At 42.3% G+C, this 24,235-nt stretch overlaps 1 protein-coding gene and 1 long non-coding RNA gene across 12 annotated transcripts in view; one reads left to right on the plus strand and one right to left on the minus strand.

Moving 5' to 3' along the window:
- Positions 1 to 24,235, plus strand: part of LOC138761898 (contactin-associated protein-like 5) — a 1,131,905-nt gene that overhangs the window by 443,472 nt on the left and 664,198 nt on the right. The window lies entirely within an intron of this gene.
- The window catches only part of LOC138761899 (uncharacterized), a 69,050-nt gene continuing 57,946 nt past the window's right edge, over positions 13,132 to 24,235 (minus strand). Inside the window, exon 3 of the long non-coding RNA XR_011356577.1 lies at positions 13,132 to 13,844. This is a non-coding gene — a long non-coding RNA (uncharacterized lncRNA). The remainder of the gene's footprint in view (positions 13,845 to 24,235) is intronic.

A 24,235-nucleotide genomic window follows, 5' to 3' on the forward strand; every position in this document is an offset into this window, starting at 1 on the left:
CCCATGCTCCCCAAATGCACCAATTAACCTACAGTCCAGTATATTTTTGGAGGGTGGGAGGAAACTGGAGCACCCTGAGGAAACCCATGCAGACACGGGGAGAACATACAAACGCCTTACAAATAGTGCCGGATCTGAACGCGGGTAGCTAGCACTGAAATAGCGCTGCATTAATTACTATGCTAACCCTGGTGCCCTCTGTGCTGTTCCCACATTCAGAAATATCAATGAATGGGAGAAACAGACAGTACGAAAAAAAATTGTGATTTTGTTTTACATTGTTAGCTAAAGTGACCTGAAAGGCATTCCTTGGGAAAAATACATGCATTGATGGACTACTTTACAGCATCTCTGCATGATGCAAAATTTTGAATCAAAGCAGGAAATTTACTCACAAGACTCCATAAACTAAACAAGATCTTCTTCTGGAGGAAGTCAGCAGGTTAGGTTGCTTCAGTGGGAGGAGAAAACTGTCACTGTTTCAAGCCAAAATTTCTCCACAAGCTACAACTTTATATTGACTAGCTTATCTCTGTGGTGTAGAATGGGGTTAAATATTGCACAATGCGGTCAATGTGGCAGTTAGGGGAAATGCTATTACAGTGCCAGGCACCTGGGTTCAAATCCTGTGCTGTCTGTAAGGAATTTGTGCATTCTCCCTGTAACTGCAAGGGGTTTTTCCCAGATGCTCTGGTTTTCTCCCTCCTTTCAAAAAATGTGGGGTGGTAGGTTAACTTGGCTGTAATTGGATGGCATGGGTGTAAATGGCCAGAATTGGTTTCCACTGTGCTGTAAATAAAATGTAAATATTTTTTTAAAATGTATTCAATGCTGATTTTTCCGAATTCTCCAAGTTCCTTGGAAGGATAAACAAACAGTGTCCTCTACCAGGCCAATCTCCCCAGTGTTGAGCCCCTAGTTACTCCTTGTCAGCTATATTGGTCTGACTGTCATTCACATTGGACTCCAGTCTCCAAAAACAAACCCTTTATCCAGAGAGAAGATGATTAGGTGGATCTGGGAAGCTTCAAGGATGTGCTCAAAGCTTCCTTAAGGACATTAAATAGGCGCACTGGCTCTTCGGAACCTTCCAACATGATCTCCCAAAGTAGAGAAGGAGTATTCAGTGAGAATTTCAAGGCAGAAGGAATGCATTGACTCATGAACTACCTACCTACTCACTCAGGGGTGCAGTGCTGCTGAAGGACACCTCATGGAGCCACTCTAGCCACACACATCCTCCCAAGCACTATTGTGGACATACAAGGAACCTGTTTCTTCCATGATTGGTTGTCGTCCTTCCTTGTCCTACTGTTTGTTGTTTGTTCTCAATTATAGATACCAAATGCGACAAGGTGGCCACCAAGGCCAGGTCTCGTGAGACCTCCTTGTCCCTTGTCGCAGTTTTTGGTGAGCAACGGCACCTAAAAAATTAGCACTACACTCCTGTACCCACCTTAAAAACCACCACTTCTGGAAGCACCTGTGGTTCCCATGAAATGCAAATGCACTGGAGAAACACAACAGGTCACATAGCATTCATAGGAATAAAAGGGTAACCAATGTTTTGGGCCTGGGCCCTTCGTCATCTATAAGAAAAGCAAACAGGTTGTGGCCTGAATAAAAAGATGGGTGGGGGAGGATGAGGGAAGGGAGGAAGGGGGAGGAGAACAGCCTAACAGATAAGAGGTGATAGGTATATTCATGTATCTATTGGAAGTAAAGGGTAACAACATTAAAGGTTGCCCTCTATTTCCTAACCTGACAACCTATCTTCCCCCTTCCCCTTCCTTCCTCCTCTGCTCTCCTCCACTTCCTGCACCTTTTTATAAAGACATTTTCTTACACCTGATGAAGGGACAGGCCCAAAATGCTGATTACCCTTTACATCCTACAGTTGCTGAGTGACCTGCTGAGTTTTTCTAGCACGTGTGTATTGCATTTAACCCCAGCATCTGCAGACACTCTTATTTAAATCTGTGTTTCCAACATAAGCCTCATTGACCTCCTCACTACCCAGAAAGCAGGAATGGAATTAATTCAGCCTTGTGGGATACCTGAGAAGAAGATGATTAACCGGGTACCAGGGATGGAAACCTAAGGATCATGCTAAGGCAGACTCTTAAAGACAGTGCAGCACTCTCCCCGTATCACTCCAGTGACAGCATGGTTAATATAGCACTTATTTGAGAGCCAGAGACTGGTTTGAATTGGGTGCTGTCTGTAAGAAGTTTGTACGTTCTCCCCATGTCTTTGTGGGGTTTCTCTGTGTGCTCTGCCCTCCTCCCACCATTTGAAAAATGTTCCTGTGTTATTGGTGAATTGGGTGTAATTGGGTGGCTCTAGGCACATGGGCTGAATGGGTCTGTAACCATGCTGTATGTCTAAATTAAATTAAAATTCAATTAGAGTAGCCATTCCAAAACAGGGTCATATGGGCACCCTGTGGGCCACAGCACACTTAAGGGAACCATGGCTGAAATCATAAAATATTTTTAATGTTTTTTTATATAGTTAGTAGGAGAGAAGTCTGGAACAAACCAAATAAACTTGACTGCTTGGCAGGGACTTTGAGCAGTGTTCTATGGGGGCCATAGCCAACAAAAGGTTAAGAATGGCTGCTCTAGAGGAGTAAGTTGCAGGACTTCTGATTCCAACAACACACACCTAGTATCCTTTGGACTATGAAAGTACCAGAAGGGTGAGTATGGAAGAACCAAAATAAAACAGAGCATACATTGAGAAATTATATTTGATTTTTTTTTAAATGGCTAAGAAGAAAAGTGTTAGGACTCGGTTGTTTCCTTCTCATCCATCAACCTGGGGAGTTTTAGATTTGATGTAAGTTTGAAATATCAAGCATTATTTCTCCTGGACTTCGAGGAAGTTTTAAAACACAGAATTTCTCATTCTGATAAAGGTCTAATTTCAGCAGATTTACAGAATGAGCATCTTGCTTTTCAAACCCAAGCCAACGTTTTATCTAAAGACATGGAACAGAATCTCATGGGCCTGAAATGAAATGCCACCAGCCCAAAGGCTAATTATCTAACAACATCTACCGAATCTAAGCAGCTTATCCCCATCAATCATAGCCTATCGCCAGGTGGTCTCTCCCTTTGGTGATCAGTAAATGTCAGTCAATGAAATAGAATTATTTTATTTTGTTGCAGTAGAAGCCTGATTTTTTTTCCCCCAGTCATCTGATAACGTGACATTAGTTGCCACAGAAACATAAGAAGAGTCCAATTATCAGATTAGTTTCCCTTTTGAATTTACACAATAAATTTTGCTGTTCTCTTGTGCTGAAACCTTACCTATTGGGGTAAAATACCAAAGGACAATTACCTTGTTATTTTCACAATCAGAATTTATTGTCATGAACAAGTCACAAATTTCATTGTTTTTCAGCAGTTTTATCATAGAGCAAACATTTGTATAAACCACCTTACAATAATAAATAAACATAGTGCATGAAAAGTGAAAGTAAGGCAGTGTCTTTGGTTCATTGATCGTTCAGAAATCTGATGCAACAGGGAAGAAGCTGACCTTGTGCTGCTAAGTGCTCATTTTTAGGCTCCTGTACCTTTTTCCTGATGGTAGTAGAGTGAAGAGGGCACGGCCTGTGTGGTGGGGTGGAGCGGGGGGAGGGGTCCTTGAGGCAACACCTCTTGTAGGTCCTTGATGGAATGAAGACTGATGCCCGTGATGTTGCATGCTGAGTTAACAAGCCTCTGGAGGTTTTTCTTTTCCTGAGTGTTGCACCTCCATACCAGCCAGAATGCTCACCTGTAGAAGTTTACGAGTCTTTGGTGATGTACCAAATCTCCTCAAACACCTTACAAAGTATAGCCATTGGAGAGCCTTCTTCATGATTGCTTTGACATGGAGGCTCAAGGACAGACCCTCTGGAATGTTGAAACCCATGAATTTGAAGTTCTTGACTTCTTCACCACTGAGCCCTTGGTAATACCAAAAAGAGATTGGTAATTCTGCTGTGCCCACAGGAAAAAGGAATCTCAAAGTTGTATGTGATACTCTGACAATAAGTTGGCATTTTCTCACACTTTGATGAAGGGCTCAAGCGTGAAACATCAGTTATGTATCTTTGCCTTTGTTACATAAAGGACACTGTTTGACCTGCTGAGTTTCTCCAGCATTTTGCGTTTTTACTGGCAATAAATCTGAAATACACCCTCCCACAAAAAGGACTGCCTGCACCATTGCAAAACCATAGTTTTCCCTTTCACTATTTTAACTGTGAATATTTGTTATCTATCTGTTGTATTTATTATCTCTTTAATTTCATTTCATGAATAGAATTGTAGATTTTTTATGAACGACCCACTCAGCTGGAGCAAGTAAGAATTTTGGTGTCTATGTACATTGCACAATGTATATGACAATAAAATTATTACTCAGTAGTAATGGAAAGAAATGGAACTACATTCCCAAGACATCATGCTGTGAGAATTAGAAGACAATGTGAAGGTAGTGGCCTGCTGCACATGTTCTTCCAAGGGCTGAAGCTTGTGGGTTTGAGAACCTTTATCAAAGACATGACAGAATTGACCACCACCAGTGGGCTGATATCGCCTCCAACCGTGTATCTTGGTGCCTCACAGTTCGGCGGGCAGCAACCTCCTTTGAAGAAGACCGCAGAGCCCACCTCACTGACAAAAGACAAAGGAGGAAAAACCCAACCCCAACCAACCAATTTTCCCTTGCAACCGCTGCAACTGTGCCTGCCTGTCCTGCATCGGACTTGTCAGTCACCAATGAGCCTGCAGCAGACGTGGACATACCCCTCCATAAATCTTCGTCCGCGAAGCCAAGCCAAAGTGACAGAATGAATAAAACTTCTGAATCAGAATCAGAATTTATTGTCATGAATATGTCATGAAATTCAATGTTTGGCAGCAGTATTATAGTGCAAAATTGCTTTCAATTTACATCTAAAAAAAATAGTGAAAAAGTGAGGTAGTGTCTGTGGCTCATTGTTCATTCTGAAATCTGATGGCAGAGGGGAAGATGCTTTTTGTTTACCATTGAGTTTTCATCTTCAGGGTCCTGTACCTCCTTCCTAATGGCAGCAGTGTGAAGAGGGCATGGCCTGGGTGGTGAGGGTCTTGAAGATAAAGGCTGCTTTCCTAAGATGCTGCCTCTTGTAGATGCCATGGATGGAGTGAAGACTGATGACTGTGATGGTGTTGGCCAAGTTCACCACTCTCTGTAGCCTTTTCCTGTCCTGTGAATTGGCACCTCAATACCAGTCAGTGATGCAACCAGTCAGAATAGTCTCCGTGGAACTCCTGTAGAAATTTGAAAGAATCTTGAAATGCTGTTCAGCGATATGCAGCAGAAAATGGGACTGAGTTTGCGGCCATTAGAGAAAATGAGGCAGGCCATGCAAATCTCAATCAGCTGTTTTTTTTTTGTTTCCCAATATACATGATAGTGTGGGAATTGTAATGTTGGATTACATTACTGAACGGGCAGCTTTATTATTGGATCACTGATGCAATAGGTTCACATTTCATCATGGCCACTGTGGAAGTCATTAAATCATTCAGTAGTGTTTAAAAAAAAAACCTATAATAATGTTGCCCATGAAAATAATGGACAGTTCAAATATTAATAATGACCTCCAAGACAGAAAAGTGGGTATCCATTTTTAGTCTGACAGAAGTGTTTCACTAACTTGGTTCAAAGACATTTCAGACCAGAGACAGTTTTGTTGACATTGATGTCTTCATCCAGTGAATGAACATGTAAATCAGTGTAGGTTGAATTATTGATATAAAATAGTCATCAATGAATCTAACAAGTACTTAGGCATAAACCCATATAACTTGGTAAATAAGGGAGTGCACAATTGTAAACTTGGGGCATCAGGACATTAGAGACCAATCAGATATGCATAGTGTAGGTTTGCAGATAGAAGTGTTGTAGATTGCAAACAATGTAGTCTCAGGTTACAACAGGATCTGGGTCAATTGGAGACATTTCCATTGATTCTCAGTGTAAGCCACACACCTGAAAATGGGTTGCTGTTCCTCTAGATTACACTCAGTACTGAATTTAATTTAGAATGTAGACAGAGCATGGCAACAGGCCCTTTTGGCCCACGAATCCATGCCACCCAACTAACTCACGATTGACCATCTCAACCCATTTTGAATGGAGGATCAAAATGGCTGTCTGTGTGGTTGGGGGGGAACAATTGTTGTGCTTCTGATCTGGGCCTCTTACTGTCGGGGGACAACTTTACAATCTCTAGGGTCAAGGAGGTGGTTGGTGGTGTGGTGTCTCTTCATGGTGAATCTGAGGTACCACAACATCCATCTCTGGCTGATCAGCATGTATGCCTCTCCCATGGGGAGCAAAAAGCTGGCTGTTTTCTGCAGCTGCCACTATTGCTGGCAATGTCCAGGCCAGTTGTTCTGGGCAGTGATTTCAACTGCATCATAAACGCAGCTGGACAATCCAGCAGTACCAACAGCATACTAGACAGTGCGTACATACTCCCGAGGGAGACGGAAAGGACACACAGCTGTGTGATGTCTTCAGCAAACCTGCAGGTAGAGCACTGTCAGACCCACCTGGTTGAGACTTTGTCTTTGTGTCGAAGGCCATCACTGTCAGAACCACTGATGTTACACCAGTGATTTTCTCAGACCACTGTCTCCTTCACTCCTCCTGTCACATATAGGAGAACTAGAAGACAGGCAGGGGGACGTGGAAGCTGAACATGAAGTTTCTGACCCCAGAGAACGCAGAGGAACTAAAGAAGTTCTAAAGGAGCATGCCAATGGGAGAATTGTGAAACCCTTCTTTGACTCCTCAGTGACCTGGTGGGAAGCGACCAGGAAAACATCAAGAGGTTCTTTATCCTCAAAGGTGTTCAGAGGGCAATGCAGAGACAGAGAGAACTGAACAAACTCCAGAATGACCTGCAACAATTCCTCCATTTGCAGTCGAGGGGGGTGGATATATGAGGGAGGAACTCCAACAGGTGAAGAGCTTGCTGTTCACCTCAGAGTCCTCCAAGATAATTTTCTGATCCAGTGTCTGCACAGTGAAGCAGGATGAGTTGTGCTTATGCATCTTCTTCCAAGAGATTCAAATAGGGAGCTCTGTGATACACACCCTTAAGGAAGAGGATGGCTCAGTCATATCCTCGCTGATGGGCATTCAAAGGATCAGCCGATCCTTTTATTGCCAGCCTGTATGACATTCCAGTAGGTCCATGGTTAGAGCACTGGTCTTGTAAACCAGGGGTTGCAAATTCATTCCTTGATGGGGCCTCATTTCTGTGAGATGCGTTGGATGAAGTGGTGACTCTCTGTCTTCTTCATGGTAGACAAAGTTAAAGAATTTCATGTACCCTTTACCTTTAATAAGGCTTGTGGTATGCTGTTAGCCAGAATCAGACACACACAAGGTAAAGACTGTACAACAGGCTTTAATCCAGAAACACTTCCACAGAGCTAGGCTGGCTGTAGCTGGAGTAACTCTGTGTGCGACTTCGGGAGGGCGGCGCATGCTTATATCCCAGAGGGTGATTAACACCCGACCGGGTGGGGCTTGATCCATTCAGGCTGACTGATTGACAGCCAGCCAGGTGTCCTGTCCCCTTACACTCCTGCAGGTACTGAGGTTTCCCCCATGCAGTAGGCCGGTGGTATACCACCACTAGGCTAAAGACAGAATGGCCTTGCAAGCTTTTCTGTTCTCCATCATGGAGGTCTTAGACAACTGCACTAGGGAATGTCTGCATCAACCAATTACTTTGGGGGAGCTGATAGACTCCATTTGTTTCTTTGGGTCAAGTAAGACTCCCAGAAGTGATGGTCTACTGGCTTACTTATCCTTTAGGTTTGTCATTCCAAAATACATCATCATCTCACACTAATGTGGACTGAACTCCACCTGCCCTCTTCTCCGCACAATTCTGCATCCTGTGTATATCCTCTCGAAACCTTTGACAGCCTTTAACTCCATCCACAACTCCTCCAACCTTCATATCATCCACAAATGTTTTTAGCCATGGGTGAAATACCAGAGGATCAGAAGGTAGTTTATGTTGTTCTTTTGGTTAAAAAAGGCTCCAAAATTAAACCAGGAAATTACAGGCTAGGAGTCTTTTGATGCCCTGCACCTATCAATCTCTGTCTTAAATATATCCATTGACCTGGCAACAAATTCCACAGTTTTTTCACACACTAAATATTTTGTATACCAATCCAAATGTCTTTTAAATTTCACCATTGTTTGTTATGTTCTTAAAGAATTGTTTGATGTGCTAAAATTTGCAGAGCGGAAGGCACAGAAACATTTTATCCTTCATGGGAGTTACTGTGAATGGTGTGAAAAGAAATCAGAAATGAATCAATCTTTTCCAGAGAGGATGTAATAAATCAAAGGAAAATCATTTTGACAAGGTGAAATTTATAAGCTGAAACTAACAAGTCATGGAATCATCAAATTGCACAACTTGGAAGCCAGCCTTTTGCCCCATCTTGTCAAAGCTTCCCTTTTCCGTATTAATCCCCAGCACTTGGTCCACAGGCCTCAGCAATTCAAGTGCTCATCCTGACACTTATTAAATGTTGTCAGCAACACATCTTCAGCAGACAATGCATTCGTCAATAACTTTACACTCTCTGGTTTAAAATTGTTCCTTTCCCACAAGTCCCCTGTGAATCTTTACTCCCTTGGAAGCTGAAGTGCAAGTTTATTATCATCTGATAGTATATATTTAACCCGACAAAGCAGTGTCTCTCCAGACCTCGGTGCACATACAATGCACAGTATATAATGATCACATGAATATTTAACATGATTTACACAGTTACAGGATACTGTTTATCAAACTCACACCCTGTGGAAAGAAGCTATTCTCCAGCCTATGTCCACCACTTTTATGTACCTCTAATAACGTGAAAAGTTTCCAGCATTCTACCCTATCTATACCCGTCATAATATTATATTCCTCAGTCATGACCACCTGATATCCTTTGCTCCAGGGAAAACAGAGCTTTCCATGCCAGTCTCTCTTCATTCTTTCCCAAGCTAAATCCTGGTGAATCTCCTCTGAACTCTTGCTGCCGTTATCACATCCTTCCTTTACCTTGGTGAAGAGAACTGCATGCAGTACCCCGATGAGGTCCCTCCATGGTTTTATAAGGTTGAAACATCGTCTCCTTGCTCTCAATTTATTGCCCTGATAAATGAAATCCAATATCCCATCGATGTTGTTGATCAGCAATGCCATGTCTCTCATTCATTGTCATTCAGTTTTATTCACTGAATCAGAGTTGGTAGGTACAAAAGAGATTTCCCCCAATTTATATAGCTTGTTTATTTCTCTCCTTCCCATTAACCCATCAGAAATATTGCTAATTATTACTAATTTTCATTAATATTTCATTAACAGTCTTGAAATGTGTTCCATATCCTTAGTTAAACAATAAATTTATTGTTTAATTTTAATTAAACAATAAATTATCAAAAGTTGGTTCAACATTATATTAAATAAAACCTTTTGTTGTTGATAAGATTCAATAATGGAATACCTGCTAACAATGAGAGACGTGTCACAAACAATGATAAATTATAATCATAATTACACTTCTTGAAATGTACTTATGGTTATAATTTAAGAAACAATCAGTCTGAGTGCAAAAAACAGAAATTTGTCCACAGATTGAAGATAATAAGGTCACTTGTTCTGATATGTTGGATAGTTGGTATCTTTAGAAAACCAAGAGGGATTCAATAGAGGTGCTTGAAATTGTGAGATGATCACACAGAATGAAAAGGAGCACTGATTAAGTTTCTAAGTTTGTTTATTTGTCACAAGATACCTTGTTCAGTGAGGAGAGTTCTGCACGCAGTGTAATGAGCTATCTCTAAAATTCATACAACTCTGTAACAAGCAAAATTTTCAGACTATACCCACTGTTATGAAAAAAAAATCAGTTAGACCGAAACAAGGGCAGTATGGTGGCACTGTCGTGGGTTCATTCAAAAGCTAGATGGCTGCGGGGAAGGAAATCTTTATGCCCTTTTGCACGTGATTTCACACTCTTGAGACTTCCCCCCGATGGGTGGAGTGGGAAGTGGATATGAATGGGGCGTGATGTGTCGCTCACTGTGCTAGCTGCGTTTCCTGGACAGTGGGAGATGTAGGTGGAGTCCATGGAGGGGAGAGATGTTTGCATTTTTATCCCTTAGCAGAGTGCAGAGTAGCAAAGGGATACAGTTCTGAGTTCATTGTAAGAGTTGAAAATGAGTCAAAGAAAATAAAATCAACTGGAAGGTAGTGAAGGCAGAAACATTGTCACATTTGTGCAAAGAACATCATAAAAGATCTCCCTAACCTTGGCTGTGCTCTTCAATTGCTGCTGCAAGTATAAAAGCCCAAAATCCATGGTTCAATAACAGTTTTTATCCAAATGTTATCAGACTCCTGAATCGCCTCATTCAATATTAAGTACAACACCACTATAGGACAACAAAAGATCTGTCTGCACTAATGAAACAGTACATTTTTATTGCAAATACAACAGTGAATATACAGTAATTCTATATTTTTATAGTTCTAATCTTACTTGTTCTCTCATAGCACATTGCGTTCATTTGATTTATGCTTATTATCATCATGGTGTGTTACGTACCTGTGTGGCTTGAGCAAGCAAAAATTTCATTACTTCTGTACATTGTACTTCTCAGGTTAAAGGTTCAAATATTACTTGTGCTCTATTGTCTAATACGAATACATTAAAAATGTAATAAACATGCTATAAATCAACGGCAAGACCAACAGAGAGTCACCTTGAGCATGGCCCGGTGCCCCTAACAATAGGACAAAGAGAAGCAAAAGACAGTCCCGTCAGAGGCATCGAGTGACTGTGGAGTTACCTCCAGTGCTCCCACAGCCTCTGCAGCTGCGGAGATTCCAGTTTCACCCATTGGTAAGCTAAGATCCAGATCCTAGCCTCTGATACAATCAAGAAGCTTTCAGCACCCAAGGCCCATCGGAAGCCCTTCTTGCCATCAGCACCCTTTCAAATCCCAGGTCCAATACCTGGTTCCCATGAGCCAGTCTCCAGCAGCTCCCAGCTTGTGTGACTCCTTCAACCATAACTCTCCAACTGCCTGCAGCTTATGTAGGTTCTTCGACCACAATTCTCCAAGCACCCGCAGCCTGTGCAGGTCATTCAGCTATTGAGCCCCTCACTGGTGTGCTGCCGTGATCACTTTCCTTCTAGGGCCATCTCCTAGGCTTTTCCTCCTCAATGGGGGGAGGGTGTTCTCACCATTTCAGGTGCCCTGCATTGGTTTGCTGTTCCCCTGAAGTCTGCAAACCCTCCTGGTAGCACAGACACCACCATCTTGGGCTCAGATCTCTGTGGCTGCAGGATTTGAAAATTATATACAGTCAGCCCCTTGAACAGACCATTTAAAGGCCGTACAGAGCCATCAACCTCACGACTAAGCAGTAGAACCCTGCAGGGCAGTGCTGTGTCTCTGCTCCCCATTCTCCCCAAGTCCACACCAGTAGCAGCAGCTTTGGCAGTGTTACCATCTGCACTTTGTACATGTGTACGATAATAAACTCTCATCACCATCGCATTTGAAGTACATGGATGAACAATTGAAGAATACTTATGAAAGCAGAGGCTGCCAGAGTGTGAGAATAACCTAAATAGGAATAAAGCACAGAAGTCTGCCGACGATGTAATTGAAGTAAAACAGAATCCTGGAGAAATTCAGCTGGTCCAACAGTGTACTATAAAAGATAAAGATACATAACCAACATTTTGGCCCTGAACCCTTTGTCAAGTTATGAGCAACATGTAGGCAGGTGCCTGAATAAAATGGTGGGGTGGGGGCAGGGGGCAGGGGGAGGAGCAAGAGATATTAGGTGGATAAGGGAGGGTGAGCACACCAGCATACAGGGGGAGGAGGGGTGGCTCTATGAATGGAGAGGAAAGAGGGTGGAGAGCTGGGGGAAAGAAGACAATGGGACAGGGAAGGGGTCTCAATGGGGGCAGCTACAGTGAGCAATTGGATCGGTTGGACTTCTTTATCCTGGCATGAATGGGTCCAACAAATTTCTAGGTGGAAGTCAGAGATGGAGAGGCAGTTTTGATGGTAGGTATCAAAAGAAAAAGGGCATGTTTAAAGTAAGTGGAAGGAGATTTAAAGTAGAATATTTGGGTTAAATATTTAATGCAGATAATTGGTTGATATTGGGAATGTGCTGTCAGAGACTGTTGAATCAGATACAATTGAGAGGCCTTCATACAGACAATAAATAGGCAAGGCATGGAGCAACACAGTGGAATTAGTGATGGGCAAAAGGGTTTGCATGGACATGAAGGGCCAAAAGGTCAATTTCTTTGCAGTACAACAGCATGAATCTAAATGTTTATGATACTAAGACAGCAGTATATATGAAATAATAAGTGTAAATGCCAAAATCACTCGGCAAGGCAGGATCTGCAGAGTGGAGGGGAGAGAGAGAGAGAGAGAGAGAGAGAGAGAGAGAGCATCGTCAACATTTCAGCATAATGATTGATCAGGTGAACAGCAGTGAATTGTGAACCCCATTTCAAAATAATTCTGTGGGGCTACTTTTTTTTTTAACCTCTACCAATTACCTAGATTTAACTCCACATCCAAAAGTCAACTGAGAAGCTCCCTCCACCTGGAGATAACTTTTTACATTGCACGAGCTTTCCAAGGCCATTTTTGTATCAATTTCACAGCTTGCTCTGTTGGGATTTTAACCCACTGACCTCTTCTTCAGTCCTATATCTGCACGGTTACGGTAACTGCACATATCGTTTCCTGTACCATTTTGCAATCATTGATTTCAATCAGAGCTCTGTTTGGGTTAACCTGATGCCATTATGAGCCAGTATGAAAGGTGGCGTATCCACCCTTGTGGAACAATTCGCGTGCTTTGGGTCTTTAACTCCAGAGTGACAATCAAGAGCAGACGGCTGCGTACGAGACTGAAGAACTTCAGCCTGATGATCTGTCACAGAGCTGGGAATGGAAAATAAACAGGACCAAAGTGAAATAGACTGAAGACAAATGAGTGTACAGATGATGAAGTCAAGGTCAAGTTCAAGTTTATTATCATCTGACTGGACTGTACATATTCAACCTGATGCAGCAGCCTTTCTCCAAACCAAGGTGCGTGCACACACCCACACAAATCACATATATGTATAAAGATATCTATCATTTAAAATAAACATAGATGTAAATATTTTAGGATGATTTACTCAGTTACAGTATACTGGTCATCAGTCTCACATCCTGCAGGAAGAAGCAATTGCTTCTTCCCGCAGGCAGGTTCCCAGCTGACTGTCCCAATTTTGAGGCTGCTGCACCTCCTTGACGGTAGTAGGTCAATGATACCGTGTGCCACATGGAAAGGATCTTCTATAATTCTTTCCTCCTTATTTAAGCAACGCTCCTGCCAAATTTTAATAGATGTAAGGGAGACCCCAGTGATCTTCTCGACCATTTTGATGATCCTCTCTATTGTCTTCAGGTCCAATGCTTTGCAGCTACCATACCACACAAAGATGCAGCCAGACGAGACACTCTCAATTGTGCTCGTGTAAAATGTTGTCAAGATGGGACCAGTAGCCTTGCTCTCCTGAACCTCCTGAGAAAATATAGGCAGTGCTACACCTTCTTGACTAATGAGGAGGTGTTGAGGGTCCAGGATATGTTGTCCTTTACATACACACCAAGAAACCTTGTGCCCTGAACTCTCTCCACAATGGAATCATTCATGTATAATAGTCAAGCAGCATCTGTGGAGGCAAAAGGTTTCAAAGTTTTGCATTGTCATGTCTGGGAGGGAACCAACAAAATTTCTAATATGTAGCAGTGCTTGTGGGTAGGGGGGGAGGGGGGATGGATAGGCGCTGGTAGGTGACAGGTGTTGAGGGAATGATGAGCAGTTAGGGATGGGAGAGTTGCTGATAGGTGGAGACACACGATGTAATCACGATGTAATTACACACATGTAATCTATTGGAGGTCCAGCAGCATCAGTGGAGAGGAACACACCTGAAGAAAGGCTCAGGCCAGAAACATCAGCTGCTTGTCTTTTGCTTTCCGTGGATGCTACATAATATGCTGAGTAACTCCAATATTTTTGTGCACTGAACTTGTAAATGTTGCATTCTCTTCTTTTCTCCCACTGATGCTGATCAACCCACTGATTTCCCCTGGTAGATTGTATGTTGCTGAATGGAGAACAATGAGGGAGGGGAGCAATGGACAGATGGAAACCAGTGGAGGCTTTTTAGATCCTTAGATGTGTGAAGGAGGTGGTTTTGGACAAGCACTGTGGGAGAAATTCCAGGGGATAGGGAGGCGTAGGACAGGAGGGATGAGATGGAGCAGGGGGTCCTGATGAGAGTGGTCCCTATGGAAAATGAAGTGTAAGGGGAGGATATTACTGATGGTGGGATAGTGTTGGCGCTGGCACCAGAGGCAGAACATGATGCAATGAATCCATAGGCTGGCTGGTGAGAAAAGTGAGGAACAAGGGAACTCTTAAAAAACCAGTAAATAAATAAAACTCAAAAGTGTGCAGACTTTCTGATTGAAGTAAAGACACAATGCTGGAGAAACTCAGCAATTCAAACAGTGCACTTTATATAGCAAAGATAAAGATAGATAACCGATGTTTCAGGCTTGAGCCCTTCATTAATGTATGAAAACATGTTAGCAGCTCTTAAGAACTCTTATTGTTGTTTTGCCTTGGGAGCGCAGATGGCAAACAGGAGTTTGTCCTCTACTGGAAGTCCACTGGGGGCTGACTGGTACTGCATGTTTTGGCAGGTATGTCAAACTTAGATTGGCAGAGGTGAAGGAAGTAAGTTTTCACAGTCCATATGCAGACAAAGTTACTTACTGGTACAGCCCGATTCAAAACAATGCTGATTTTTCCTTTTTTACAGATTGTGTTGGTCAATCTTTTACTATGTACTGTACTGACTTACAATTAGCTGTTACGTTCAGTGTACCACAGATGTGTTTGTTGAGAGCTGCATTGCATGTAGGATAGAACCTAATATTTGGAATATTCGGTGACAGAGATCGCTGATAATTCCTTTTGATTACCTTCTCAACATCTTCTCAAAACAACAACAGCATGGTTTGTGCCATGGTGAGTGCAATGAAATAACAGCGCCAGCAGTACAGGTTCGAATCCGACGTTTTTTTGTTCTCCCCAAGTCTGTGTGGGCTTCCTCCAGGTGCTCCATTTTCCTCCCACCCTTCAAAATGTGTGAGGGTTGTAGGCTAATTGGGGTATTTGGGTGGCACAAGCTCATGAACCGTAAGGGGCTGTTACCATGCTGTATGTCTAAATTTTTTAAAAATGAAAAAATATAATGTTTGCCTGTTCAGTGTTCAAGAGAAATAGAAAAAAATGTATTGTGGGAGCCAGAATGGATGGTTCCAATCTAAAAATTAAAGCCTGCAAGTGGAGAGAATGGACACCTACTTTTGGTAAAGATGATCATCTTTATCTGCAGAAGGATCATTAGGGGTGGCATGTTTAGTGTAGCGGTTAGTGCAACGCTAGCCTGCAATCGGGACCAAGGTTTGAATAGTACACTGTCTGGAAAGAGGTTGTGCATTCTCCCTGTGTCTGCATGGGTTTTTCCCAGGGGCACCGGTTTCCTCCCACTGTTCAAAACATACCAGAGGTTATAGATCAATTGGGTGCAATTGGGCAGCAAGGGCTTATGAGCTGAAATGGCCTGTTTCTGTACTGTATATCTAAATGTTTAAAAATTATAAAATTTATGGTCTCAGGTCTTTCAGAAAGGAAATGACTGAAACTCTGAACTAGAATGCAGGGACTATTCAGCATGTCCAGGTGATGTAAGTGGAGGGAGAAACAGCATTACTGCTTAAAATTGATGTCCTCTCTGAAACCACCATTTATGCTACAGCAGTAAAATATAAAAGTTTGCAGACGCCATGATTGAAGTACTTGTAAAAACACAAGGCTGGAGAAACTCAGCAGGTCAAACTAACATAAAAATGCACGACCAACGTTTCGGCCTCGATCAAGGTGGTGTGTGATCTCACAATCATGAATCTTTCTTATGTGAGGAGGGTGGAAAAATGTGTGGCCAGAATAGGATGAGTCTATTAATACATCAGCTGCTTTTCCAAGGCAGTGGCAGGGGTAGATGGAGTTGGTGGATGGAAGGAGGTTGGTTGTGTGATGATCAAATGTTGTAGCAAAGGATTTGTGGTGTTCTGTCTCCTCTTCTCCATGGAACTGAAGACATTTGTCAATCAAAGTGGATACAATGAAGATGCCTCCTTACCAGCCAGGTTCCAATGGTGAATTGTGACCTTCCCAGAGCTGTATGATTCTCTATTGAGTCCAGTGAGCTTTGGGAGGCAGGAATGAACTGAGAGTCACCAGCCCACACCTCCTTGCACCCCACCATTCAGGGCCCCAATCAGTCCCTCCAATTGAAACTTCACTTCACTCATGAATCTTCAGGGCCCATCTACTGCATCCAGCGGTCCCGCTGTGGCATCCTGAACATCAGAGAGACTGCACGCAGACTGAAGCACCTTTCATCTGTCTGCTGCAACAGCGAGGATCTCCCAGCGGTTATCCATTTCAATTCCCTGCCCAGTCCCATGCTGATGTCTTTGTCCATGTTCTCCTGCACTACCAAGCTGAAGCCACCTGCAGATTGTTGGAACACCACCTCATATTCTGTCTGTGCACCCTCTAACCAGATGGTATTAATGTCAATTTCTCCAGTTTCCATTAGGCCTATCCCACCCCTGACTCTCCCTTTCCTTATCCCTATGTCTCCTACCCCCCCTCTCTCTCCTTCCCTATCCATCCATTTCTTTCCCTCCAATTCTGCACTCACAGAGCTCCCCTCCCCTCCTCCAATCACCTCTAAGCTTTTCTTATCTGCCCCCCCACCTCCCTCTCCATATGGCCTCTTGGCTCCCTGCCCCTTCTTCCCTCCTCCCCTTGCCTTTTACATACATTTATGATTATCCAAAATGGTCGGGACCAAGCCTATAATGGATAAACAATATTTTTGGATAACTGCTCTTTTTTTTTTAATCACGTATCAATGTTTAAACAACAACAAACAACAAGGGAAGGCTTTTTAAACATAAAATAATATTTAATCCTCACCAAAAAATACTAGCTGATGCTGCCACCAATCACGGAGATGAAACCAACCATCATCATCGATCACTGAAACTGCCTCTGCTAATCCCTGAACCTACCGCTGCTGCTAATCCCCAGGGAGGCTGCCATGGCTAGTGACTCAGAATCCTCCCTTAGGCCTACCACACACACACACACACACACACACACACACACACACACACACACACACACACACACACACACACACACACACACACACACACACACACACACCAGGGAAGTAGGCCGAGGGAGGATCCTGAGTTGGCGTCTGGTGTGCCAAGGAGGGAGGGAGGGAAGGGGATAGATAGGAGGGACATGAACGTCACTGAGCCCAAGGTCCTGCTCCTGCCCAGGAAGCCGCTCTCCTTGATGACGCTGAGACAAGGGACTCTTCCAACCACTTGCGGCTGGGAGACAGTGGCACCCAGTTTGAGAGGGACAGTTGGAGAGAAAAATCAATGGGGAAAGGTAATAAAGGAATAAAAAGAGAGAGGGGAGGGAGTTATCTGAAATGAGGACAATCGTCATTCCAATTTCATGGTGAGTGAATTTTTTTTCAACCTGTGAGGTCAGTTTGGTTCCGAAAAAATTGGAATAAATGAGGATTTCTGATTTGTTTCAGGAATCCTCATTTACCTGAAATTTAAATTTTTTTTCAGATAAAGGAGGGTTTCGGAGAATCTAATTTCGGATAACTGGAGTTGTACTGTATTCAGGTGTCTGCCTGCTTTTTGCTCATACCTTGACAAAGTGCTCAGACCCAAAATGTTGGATGTATATCTTTGCCTCCTGTGAACGCTGCATGACCTGCTAAGTTCCTTCAGCACAGAGACTGCATGTTATTTTTTCACTCCTGTGGTGAAGTTGGTATCCTGATAAGATATTCTTTGATTCCTTTATTGAATTGTATTATTGTTAATTTCTTATGGATAAATTTTACCTGCATCATTTGAAAATGTTGCATTTTATTGTTATTTTTATTTGATGAAGTGTTGGTGCTGGGCAATTGCTCAGCAAAAGAGATATCAGGTGCTTCTTCTGCCCTTTAGCTTACAGGTCACCCTTGGTAAGGTGTAGAATTTGATTAACCTACCAATCAGGGTCACGTGTAGCCATGGATTGCAGATGGTGGATGTTTTGTTTCAAGCAAAAGCGACAAATTGGAATTTATGGTTGTAAAACTAAAAATGCTAGGAGGATGAATCTGCTGATCAATGGCCAGGGTTGCATGTCCAGTGCAGACACTGCAACTGAAGAAGGCAACAGGAAACCAATTCAGTATTTTTTCCTTTGTATAATCATGAACTTGACATTGACTACGGTCTCAGCTCAAAGATGGAGCCTTCACTGAAGAAGAACAGGAGAGGTAGCAACTACAATTTGGAGGGGCAGAGATCATGATGAATGGAGAGACACTTGTATGAATTAATTTAATTCACTTTTGAATATTTTAAATATTTCTGAATTCATAAAAATGAAATTATTAGAAATGAAGTAAGAAAGAATATCAAAGACATCAGGCCATTATGTATATTTGTTTAGCATTTTCACCACGTATTTCATGAGTCAATTTACCAATATCCTCCTTATATTTGAGCCAATCAGCGTTGGTCTCACTAGAAACATCTTTTTCTGCATTTAATCTTAAAGACTTCTATCAAGTCACCTACACAACAACAGAACCTTGATCTCTTTGGAGTTTCATGCCAAATTCTAACCCCCCAGTTTTGGTATCAGTCTCATAAATTTCATTTGCACTGATTTCACTGCTCTACATCCTGTTGAGTTTGGGTTTATGAGCACTGAAAATTATTTGTGGAGAGGCATGATTACAAATTTATTACACGATCTCACAACTAGACACCTATTCCCCTCTTCTCTCTGCCTTCTGCAGGGAGCATTATCTCTGCGACCCTCTTGTCCTCTCTTCTCAGTAATTGCTCCCTTGGTACCTCCCCCGTGAACCACAGGAGATGCTGCACCTGCCCATTTGTCCTCCCTCACCACCATTTGGGGCCTGAAACAGTCCTTCCAAGTGAAGCAACATTTCACTTGAGAATCTGTAGGGGTCACCTGCATCCAGTGCAGTCCCCTCTACATCGGAGAGACTGGGCGCAGACTGGGATATTGCTTTGTTGAGCATCTTGTCGCTGTCCGCCGCAATGATATGGATCTCATTTCAATTCCCCATCCCATTCCCTTGCAGACATGTCTGTCCATGGTGTAATGCCCTGCCTGACTGAGACTACCCACAAATTGGAGGACAATGCCTCATCTTCCATCTGAGCACCCTCCAACCAATGGCATTAACGTTGACTTCTCTGGTTTCCATTAAACCCCTTCCTCCTCGACTCCTTTCCCAGAGCCAATGTCAATTTTCACCTCCCTTTTTATCATATCCACTTAACACCATTTGTTATTTTGGGCTCTTCTCCCAGCCAGTCTTCAGTCTTCTGATGCCTTCCTGTTCTTTGCTTATTCCTTGAAGAAGGGCGTAGGCCTGAAACATCAGTAATATATCTTTACCTTCTGTGAATGCTGTGAGACTGGCTGAGTTCCTCCAGTATTTCTTTGTATTTTAACTAAAATCATAGCGTCTGCAGACTTTCATGTTTCATTCATGATAGCAATTAAACCCACACTAAGGAGACAACATTCCTGGGGATTCAGAGGTGTTAGAGTATCTACTGCCTTTGTGACTGCAACTGATCTATGATCTGACAGTTCCTTTGCACATTTCATACTCTCTCTTTACAAGAGATTTCACATAATTCCGAATTGCATACTTGTACCAAAGTAAAAATAAAACTCTTTGAAAGCCAATGTTATCAATAGCTTTCTATACTTACCATTCTCCACATTGTAAAAAGATGCAACACCCTTTCATTTTATCATTTCAATTATTTCATTTTTGTCTCAAGTGGTTTATATTTTAACAAGAGAAAAATTTAAAGTGCTTTTCCTTCAGATCCAGCCTGTACCAATCTGTTTCTTAAGATGCTTGATGTATACTCATGGAGCCAACAGTTCCTGGCATGTTTTCAAATGGTTCAATAACTAAGTCTAATTAAGCCTGTCCATCCTGAAACTGATTGCTGCTACACCAGCCATTTAAATCAACATTAGAGTCATGGGACAAAGGTTAAAGTTACACCATCATGAAGATAAATAAATAACAGCTAATATCTATTAATTATTTGATAAATACATGCAGAGACTGTACAATCTGAGAAGACTGAAACGGGAAAGGCTACCGGCTACCAACGCAAGCATGCACGCCATCTTCTGCTTTGGGATGGAAAAGAAGGGTGCGTTCCACCATCTTCGCTGCGACTGTCCTGCTGACCGCGCATAACAAGTGGGGCCGGTTCATCACAGCAAAGTCGTGGGTCGCCACATTATCATATTATCTGACAAGTGTCCCCTCAGCATTCAGACTGGGACTTTTCAATGAGGAAAGTCTAAGCCTATCCAGCTCTTCCTCAGAATTCAATATGAGGCTCAGGTAGAACATGGAACATATAAATCTACAACATCTTATAGACCCTTCAGCCGCCAGAGTTGTGGCGACCTTATAATCTACTCTAACAACAGCCTAAAATTTCCATACTGCGTAACCCTCCCTTTTTCTTAATTTCATGTAACGTGTAACTTCTCTAATAGTTTCTTAAAAAATCCTATTGTATCTACTTCCACCGCTGTTGCTGGCAATGCACCCACCACCATCCATGTCAAAAATTTACATCCCCCCCGCCCCATACGTTTCAAACACCTGAAAATGATGAAACTATACCCATCAGGTTAGCCATTTCATCCTTTTGAAAAAGCCTCTGGCCATCCACATAATCAAGAACTCTCATCATCTTGCACACCTCAGTCAGGTCAACCCTTATCCATCATCACTCCAAGGAGAAAAGACCAAGTTCATTCAACCTATCCATTCAGTCCAGGCAGCATTCTTGTAAATATCTTCTGCACTTTCCCCATAGCATCCATATCCTTCCAGTAGTGGAGTCACCAGAACCAAGCACAATATTTGATGTGGGGCCTCTATTACCTCACAGCTCTCCAACTTGATCCCATGGTCATTGCAGGCCAACGTCCCATGTGCCTTCATTTCAACACTATCAATGTGTGCAGCAGTTTTGAGTATCTGAATGACAATCTTAAAATCCTTCAGTTCATCCACACTGTTCAGAGTCCTCCCATTAACATTGTGTTCTCCCTTCAAAATGGCCTATCAAAATGAACCATTTCATAGGTTTCTGAATTTTGAACTCTGGGCTTCTTTGTCCAGTAGTTGCTCACTGGAACTTCTCATTATTTCCCTCATCTGAATATCCCTTTCTTTATTCAATACTTTATCTTATCTTCTGACTGTTTTTTTTTATGTCCTTGTACACACCCAAGACCCTTGTGACACTGAAGCCATTCATTCAAGCTAATGCTCATGAAAGGACTTTAAGACCAGCTGAGTTCCTCCAGCGTTTTTACTTTGTAAACAAAACCTATTTTATTTCTTGATTTACTAAACTTGGACTTCATCAATGTTGAACATTCTTCACCAATGACTTTTCAGAAATGAGTCACACACCTTTAGCCAATGTGCAGCTTCCAACAACCTGCCAAGTTCAAGTTTATTATCATTTTGCACTAGCAATAATTAATATTTCTACCTGGCCCACAGGGAAAAATGTCTCAGGGTTTTATGTGATGCCATGTATGTATTCTGACAATAAATCAGAACTTTGAACTTTAAATAGTGAGTGATTCACAAAGTAAGATGAAATACTTGCTCCATATTGACACTTCTCCAAAAGTCCCCTTTATGAGGGAAATTGAAGATAAAAGGATTAGAGAGAGAATGTGATTGAGAGATAATAATTTGTACCTTCTTTCATCTGGTCCAGTTGTTGTAAAGTGAATGCAGCTCAGTAACTCGATGGATGATGGTTTATGAGTTGTGGTCCCAAATAGCCAATCAGTGCAACGGTTTAAAATGAACTTGTATAAAAAATTTTTCATTGCTGAGTAACTACAGATTCCTTGCATTGAAATGTTAGCTGTTCACTATTCACTGAGTGCCATTCCAATCAATATGACACTGTCTCCTCTACTCTCAATCATTCAGTAGAGTGCTGACTATTCATCATCATAGAGTAGCATTCCCACAGGTTCAAGATCTTGACTAGTGTTTAGAATTGCAAAATTGAGCTGAATTTGGAAAATGTATTTTGTAAAATCATAATTATTTGATCAAATAAATGTGCATTTTTTTAACAAGCCATTGATGTCATAGGGCCAGTGAGTCATTCATGATCCGGGGGGGATGAACCTCCATGGAAGGATGTTTGTGGATTTTGAGCACCATCTTAGCTGGGTGATGATTGCTTTGGGCTTGTTGGTTTATAACAATTGTAGCTCAGAAAGGATGAACAGAGATGAGGAGGGATTTCTCGACCACAGAGGGTGGTGAATCTTTAGAATTTGTTGCTATGGAAGACTATGGAGGCATTGGTTCTTGATTTGGAAGGGAATCGTTATAGGAAGAATGAAGTTAAAAGGATAGCAAATGAGTAGTAATGGAATGGTGGGTGGAATTGATGAGCTAAATGGACTAATTATGATCCAATGCCTTATGGTCTTACAGGATGGCTTGGATTGAATCTGAATCAGGATTTATTGTCATGAACAAGTCATGAAATTCAGTGTTTGGTGGCAGCATCATCGTGCTGCAGAAGAAATGCAATTTTGTAAACTCCTGATAAAAGTTACATCTTCATAATTGCAAACCTTGCATTCACAGTGGCAATGCCTGTCTCTTCCGCTTACTGGGGAATGAAGTGGTAGATAATGAGAAGCAGGGTTGATGCCAAGGTTGAGGGGGGGGGGGACAAATGTGGGCATTGTTTCCCCCCCCCCAAAAAAAAAGCTAAGTGCTGTGCTCCCCCCATAAGGTCACGGCCATCTCTCACCGTCAGAACAGCCCCCACACTCCGGCATCACTAAAATGCATAAAGCCTCAATAGTATCTAGCTTGACATACGCTAGTGACTCTCCACCTGCCCCAGGCACTAGGGTGGATCAAGCATCACTAGTTAATGCAATAAAAACAGCAACAGAAAGGTGGATGATGTTAACTGAACCCCTCCCCTGTATGCCCCCCCCCGCTGTGCGAGTTTATGAGCCTTGCACTATGCCTCCTCTCTATTAGGCTAATGCCCCCCCTCTAACATTCATCCTGATGTCAACGCTGATGAGAAGGGATGTTCCTTGCTTTCTACGTCCTGTACCTCTCATTGCTCTCAGTTTCCATATCTCCTGGGTGCTGTCCCTCCAAAGCAATGGATGTCCTTTATGAAAAAAATGTGAACAGCAGATATCAGATGACAATGGAATGTCTACATCTCTTGGTCACGGGTTATCGTAGTCCTGAATGATGCGAACATCATGTATTCAGGAAACGTAAGAATTTTTATGCTATGATCCTCATTCTGGTGTGGCATTTCTTATATCTGCATTCAGCTTGTTTGCTTCACCAACCTCAGTTGTGTGAGCTGGTGGAATTGTAGATGTTGACCTGACTAGACCCAGGTGGCACAGTTAGTATAACAGCTAGTGCAATGCTGTTAGTGTGAATGATCCAGGTTTGAATCCGATGCTGTCTACACAGAGTTTTCACATTATGACGGGTTCTATTATATTTTATATAATATATCAATATGTCTTTAAAAGAGATAGATTGTGGGGGGTTTAGTGTGTAGGTCACTTCACAAAATATGTCTTATTTAAATTGCAAGAGCTTTGCTGAACATGAAACATTGAGGCACTAAGTGCCTTTTCAAAGACAATAAAACTATTTTGTAAATGCTTTGCTAAGAATTTTCAGAAGCAGGTGCAAATGGAGAAGTCCTGGCTCAAGTGCTGATGAGATCTTTCAAAGATTGGAGCCTTGGGCGTCATGTGGTTTTGCAAGCAGAG

The sequence above is a fragment of the Narcine bancroftii genome, chromosome 4 (assembly GCF_036971445.1).
Source record: "Narcine bancroftii isolate sNarBan1 chromosome 4, sNarBan1.hap1, whole genome shotgun sequence".
NCBI classification, from domain to species: domain Eukaryota; kingdom Metazoa; phylum Chordata; class Chondrichthyes; order Torpediniformes; family Narcinidae; genus Narcine; species Narcine bancroftii.